The following is a 7,154-nucleotide window of genomic DNA, read 5'->3' on the forward strand; positions in this document are numbered from 1 at the left end:
GGGTGTGGGTCCTGCTGGGGTGTCTGGCCAGCCTGAGTGAGGGGCTGATGGGTGTTTGCGGTCTGGTCACCCCCCCTTCAGGGTGGGGGTCCCTACTTGGTTGCCATTTTCAGGCTGGCCAAGCCGCCCCCCCCAAGTCGGGACCCTCACCCCATGGAGGTTTGGCCAGCCTGGGTGAGGGGCTGATGGCTGTTTTCAGGCTGGCCATACCCCCTTTAGGGTGCGGGGCGCTGGGGGGGGCTCCTCACTGGGTTGCCTGGCCAGTTTGGGTGAGGGGCTGAGGGCCATTTTCAGGCTGGCCAAGACCCCAGGCAATGGAAGTTCTCAGCCTCTCCTTTTTTTCTTTGTCTTTTATTCTGAGATTTATTTACCGTCTATAATTGAAACTTTGTTGCCTTCAGTGGAGTCAGAGCCAGCCAGGATAGGCGGGAAGCTTGGCTTCCTCCATCACTGGAGCAACCAAGCCTCCTGCTTGCTCCAGCTCTGTGGCTGCTGGCTGCCATCTTGGTTGGGTTAATTTGCATATAGTCGCTCTGATTGGGTGGTGGGTGTGGCTTAAGGCATAGCAAAGGTATGGCCAATTTGCATGTTTGTGTTTTATTAGATTATATTAAGCCCACTATTAGTACCCCAAAATATTTTAAGCATTTTAAATGACCTAATTTAAAGATGTTTTGTGGTAAATTATGCTAAGAGTACTAAATATGTTATTTTATATAACAAATAATTATTAAGCATCCAGTATGTCTTGAGCACTGTGTTAGTGAGTATTCATTCAATGGTTAGCAATGGCACACCATCCTTGCCTGTCTTCATGAAGCTAAGGCCAGCTTGCCATTTGTATTTTAGAGCCCATTCTCACCTGCATTATTCACTGGATTACTCTTATAAAAGATTTTAAAATATCTTCCAATGTTAAAAAATACAAAAATATAAGATAAAAAGACCTTCTCCCTTTAAAATAAATTTATCTCTTTCCACTGCTAAATTTCCTCACTCCTCTTCACCAAAGACCTACCCACATCATCCCTCTCCTCTCTGCTCTAAGATTTTTTTCCCTATCATTTCACTGGAATAGCTTTTATTAAGGTTATGATAGCCATCTTGCCAAACCCATGATTAATTCTTTTTTTTTTTTACTCTTTTATAACCTCTTAACAGCAACAGATATTGTTCTTATAGCACTTTCTTCAGCTCTGTGATTCCACTCCCTCCTGGTTTTCCTCCTAAATCTCATAGCTCTCTCCTTCTCAGGTTTCTTTGCTGGCTTCCCTCACTCTTCTTGTATTCTAAAAGTGACACATTGTCTGTACTCCACTTTTCTTCTTGATCTGGACTCTCTTTTTAATTGATTCCATCTAGACTCATAGCCTAAATACCACCCATATACTGATAACTCCCTGATTCATATCTCTAGCTCATTTTCTCCCCAGGACTCCAGATTCATATGTTCAAATGACTTCTAAACATTCCCATGTAAATATCTAATGGACATGCCAGGCTGAACATGCACCTCTAAAATAGAACTCTGGTCCTTCACCCTTCACATTCCCTCAGACCTGCTTCTTCACCAGTCTTTATCATTTCAGTACAAGGTAGCATAACTCACCTATTTATTGAAATGATAAACTATTTAGGCATCATCCTTGATGCACCTCTTTCCCATTTGCTACTCTCCACATTCAGCTAATAGAAAGCCCTGGTTTCTTTTCCAAAATATCTTCAAACTGTGACCACTTTTATCGTCTCTTCTGCAGCTACCCTGGCTACCATCATGTTGCCCTTAAGCGACCGCAACCCTGCTCCCAAACTGTTCCCCATTAGTCCATTGTCCAGCGAGGAGCCAGTATTTTTTCTCAAATGCAAATCAGGAGAGATTCCACAGATGTTTGTCCATACCTCTGCCAAAGTTTCCCCATTGTAATTACAACAATCTCTAGGCAGTAGTTTGGATGAAGGAGAAAAGCGCTCATCCCCTCTCTTTTAAGAAGACCTTCAAATAAATAGTACCATAAGGCACTTCTGAGAGCTCATTGACTACAAGTTGGTCATCCAGTGACACCTAGCTGTAGGCAAGTACAGGAAATGGGCTGCTTTTTTTGTTTGTGGCCATGTACCCACTAAAAATTGGAGATCTATTACTAAAAAGGGAGTATTGATCTTGAGATAAGTACCTAGTACTCAATGCCTCATTGCTCAAGTGACTCCTCCTCAGGAGGGTTTTATTGATTGTATATAAGGTGTCCTTGTTACTATCCATTACCCTGTTTTATTGTCTTCATAAATATTACTACCTTAATTTATTATATCTAGCAACCTATGTCTGCCTATCCTTCTATTATGGAATTTAACCATCCATATATTTATCTATTTGAAATCTGTCCACATATTTATTGTCTTTTTTTCCCTTTCGGTCTAAAGACAAGAAATCAGGGACATTATATGTCCATTAAATCATTATATTCACAGCACCTAGCACAAATGCCTGCTACTTAATAGGCACTCAATGCATTTATTCTGAAAAAAATTCCCTTTAGGAAGTGAAAGATGAGTTTCTACTGGGCACAGGGTGGGGAAAAATTAGGTTTACAGTTGCCAGTACATGAAACAGTTTATTCTTGCATTATTATTTATTATGTACTAGAGGCCCAGTGCATGAATTCATGCACGGGTGGGGTCCTTTGGCCTAACCTGTGATCGGGGCTGATCAGAAGGGAGGGGGCTGGCCTGCTGAGGGGAGGGACTGCGAGAGGTTGGTCCCAGCAGCAAGCTACCCACATTATATGTCCATTAAATCATTATACTCGCAGCACCTAGAACAATGCCTGCTACTTAATAGGCACTCAATGCATTTATTATGAAAAAAATTCCCTTTGGGAAATGAAAGATGAGGTTCTACTGGGCACCGGGTGGGGAAAAATTAGGTTTATAGTTGCCAGTACATGAGACAGTTTATTCTTGCATTATTATTTATTATGTATTAATTAATGTATTATTTTCCATATGAACAACTATAAACCTACTTTTGCCCCACTTTGTATATATGTACAGTTGGATGGTTTCAGTGGGCATATTGAAGTTTTAGGAGAATTGGTAATGTTAAAATAGTTGGGGAGAATGTCAGAAAAATAGTAAGTTTTTGGTTATGGTGTTAAAGACTCATTTCATAGTGGTGATTATACATTTTATAACTCCCATCTGTTTTGTTAAGTGACTTGCTTGGTTACTAAGATTCAGGCTTGAGATATGACCAGTAAAGTTTATCTAGTGTTCCAAGGTTAGGATATTGGTAAAAGTATTATTGAAATGATGGACAACTTTAACTTTTTGGTGATTATATAAAAGAATAAAAATGGTTATAAGTGTTTTCGATGAAAATAACATAAAAGATAAAAGTGAGTTAGAAGAGAATTATAACAATGCTGAATATTTATAGTGTCTTTTTGGTATGAAGTGGTGGTTATGTGTGTGTTTTTTTTAAATTTATGTAATCTTATTTAATTTCCCTGAGTATATAAGTAAAAATAACGTGTTGGCTTGCAAAGTAGATGTTACTATTGTTATCTTACAAATGAGACATTACAATTTAAAGAGTTTAATGACTTTCCAAAGCATATAAAGGAAACCAGAGGAAAAAGCAGGACAGAATCCCATATCTTCTGTTTATTTAATGATAAACAGGGTAATATAGGAGAGAAATCCTGATATGCTTTACCCTATTCATTTATATGGTTTGAGCTACTTTAATAACATTGGGGTATATTAGATTTCATCATATTTATATCAACTCAAAGGAAGAAATGCATAGGTACTTACTTTTTGTTGGGAAACAAGTGATGTTGGCTTTAACTCAAACCACTTACACAAATGAAACCATAACTTTAGGTGGAGTAGTGTCTTGAATTTCACATGAATAATGGATGCAAAAATAAATTCATTAAAGGCATAGCATTTCATTTAGGAAGATGATAGGTGCATCTTAATGTGATATGAGTATCATCTGTAGGCAGCAAGGTGTGGTAGAAAAAAGCATGGGGTTTGCAACACACAAATTAGAATCCTGACCTAGCCTTCTCTGAAAATTAGTGCTGTCATTCACAATACAGAGATGAAAATGACTTCTTCATAGCATGGTTGGGAGCACTCTAGATAGACTTACACCAGGAATTAAATGCTCCTGCCTGAAAATGACACACTTCTGATCATTTTTCACAAATTTTAACAGGCATATGACCATATTTAACTCAAGGGGAAAGGGAAGCAAAACTGCCACGTGGATCTAAAAGGAGAATGAGAGGTATTGGTGAGTACCTCTCATGTATACCATAATGACTACCAAATTCTTTTCCATGGAGTGTCAAACTCTTCTCCATGCATAGTTTGCATTTCCACCAGCAATGCATGAGAGTTCTAGTTGTTTCTATTCTTACCAACACTTGGTATTGTCAATATTGGCCATATTTTTAATAACACTCTTGAAGTTTGTGTCAATTTGCCACCCAGGTTCTCAAGGTGTACCTATAGCATCAATTTTCTGGACCTGCAAAACTGCTTGATCTTCTTTTCCCTTCTCTCTCCCAATCAATCCATCATCTGCTGATCTCATTTCCAAAATATCTCACATCTTTCCATTTCTTTCCATCAGTTTTGCCACCACTGCTAAAGATCATCTACTAGTGATACTACAGTGTACTATCATCTTTTGTTTGGACTATAGCCTTTTAGCTTGTCTCCCTAATTTCACTCTTATCCCCATCCCCACTGATCTATTCTTCTCATTGCAGCAAGAGCACTCAATTAATTCACCAGTGACTGACATCCCATTACATTTTGAACCCAGTGCTAAGTATTGCACAATCTGATCCCTGCGCACCTTTTCCCCCATTGACTTATTTCTTGCCACTCCTATTTTCTCCCAGTAGCCTGAACAGTCTACATTCCTACCTTGCTCAGGGGCTGTGCAACTATTAGTCTCAGTTCTTAGAATATCCCCTTGCTTCACTTCCTTAAATGCCACATATTCATAAAAACCTTTCTCTACTACCTTTTTCTAAGGCAGGTAACACACTAATGTCCCCATTTTTTGTTTCCTTTATAATACTTATCATAATTTATAATGCTATAGATGTAATTACTTTATGATTAAGTTTCTGTCTGTATACCTCATTAGAATATAAGTAATAATAAGCATAGTGAGGACAAGAATGATGGTTGTTTTATGTATTACCTAACCTCAGCAACTAGCTGGAATAGTGAATTTATATCAAAGCAATACGTTTTAAAAAGGAACACAGGAAAGAAGAGAAGGAAAGAGGGATGAAGGGAGAGAGGGAGGGAGGAAAAAAGGATGTAAGGAAGGAAAAGAGGAAGGGAAGCTGTCACCTGGGTAGATGTTCAGGCTGCCAACCAAGAGGCTAGTTGAGTATCTCCCTTTTTGTTCACATAACAGGTCCCCAGTTAAAACTCCACTCTCTTTTCCACCTTTATTTCATATTTTCTACTAATAAACTTTTCCACATAGTCCTACAAATTATTCTAAGTACTCCATTTATCTTTATATTTTGCTATCTCTAGACTTTTGTTTATGTTGAGCCAAATAATTATTTTCAATAAATGTCCTATTCAAATGCCATGTTTTCTATGAAAGATAATCAGTCTTAACTCTAAACTATCATAATGTTTTATTTAAATATTTCTTTTTACATTTTTAAACGTGTTTTTTTTTTTAATTAAGAAATCACTTTCTGGTCAATGGTTTATAGCCCTTCAGGTTTGTAGTTTATGTCTTCTATACTGTGGGCTCCCAGTGCAGGAAGAATCTATAACTAATTATTTTTGTAATCCTTTAAAATATCTGATCTAGTACCTTATCCGTAGTATGTTATCAGTAACTTTTCTTTACTTAACTCTCCATCCATATACTAACAATTAAATAAATGTTAGATAGCTCCAATTTTTCAATATATTTTAGACTTTGGCTTTCAATAAGGCTTTTATTTTTTAGATGGAAAATTAACTGTATTATAATTTTATAAGTGCCACATTACACTGATAATATAAAATATTACAGCAGGCAATTTCAATCCACTCATTTGCAGAGCGTGGGATATACAGGTATTTAGTATCTACTCTGCACATAAACATTAAACATTAGGAAAATAAATTGCTTTTTTATTCTTACTTTTTTTTCTCCTTCCAAACACCAGTACTTTAACAATTTTGCCAAACAAGATGCTTAATTATGGCACCTCTGCATTAGAGGTTATTAATGCAGACAAAACTGTTGACACATTATAGCTAAGCTACAGCCGAGTGAAAAGTTTAATCAGCTATAAAAACACCAATGAATTAGATTCTAACTATGATGGGCCATCACAGGAAAATGATTATCGATGTAATTCTGAAAATAAGGTCTTTGGTGGGGAATTTTGCTGATTAAGGAAATGTGGGCTTACAGCATTCTGCCCTAAAGGAGAAGAGCTTGATATTCATCTCTCTAATAGAAATCATTTGGTACCAGGCCATGAGTGGTGAGCTTGCAAAATGCACAATGTGAACTTCATATGATATTACCTTGCCAGGAGTACGTTCATAGCTAGAACTCAGAGCTTGATGGAAAATACCCAAACTCATATATCCCTAGAATGCAATCAGTATCATCTTTGCCTTGTACCTTGTCACTTTATCATTATACCAATAATGTGAGCTCAGCACTTTTTCTGGCCTCAGGGTTTTCACACTGTTGTTTGCTACTTTGGACAACTATTTCCTTAGATTGTTTCCTTCACATCATTCAGACTTTAGTTCAAATGTCACTGTCCCAGGAAGGGTTTCCATGCTCACCACATCTTGTTTACCCTACCCTCTCTAGTCATACTAGGGCATAAAGCTGACTTTATCTTATTCAGTATCTTTGTCAATATCTGAATTGTTATCCTTCTGATTACTTGATTACTGTTTTTCACTCCCACTAAAATGTTAACTGAATACATATAGATGTGTGTTTGTCTTATTCACTGCTCTGCTTCCAGTCCTGAAATGATGTCTGATGTAGAGTTGTAATTCCATCAATATTATAGAACAAATGGGTGGGCCTCATTTGGTACATCATCTTTCCCTAGCATTGTAGAATCAGTCTTCAGCTTATTAAAAGA

Source organism: Myotis davidii, unplaced genomic scaffold (assembly GCF_000327345.1).
Source record: "Myotis davidii unplaced genomic scaffold, ASM32734v1 scaffold330, whole genome shotgun sequence".
Classification (NCBI taxonomy): domain Eukaryota; kingdom Metazoa; phylum Chordata; class Mammalia; order Chiroptera; family Vespertilionidae; genus Myotis; species Myotis davidii.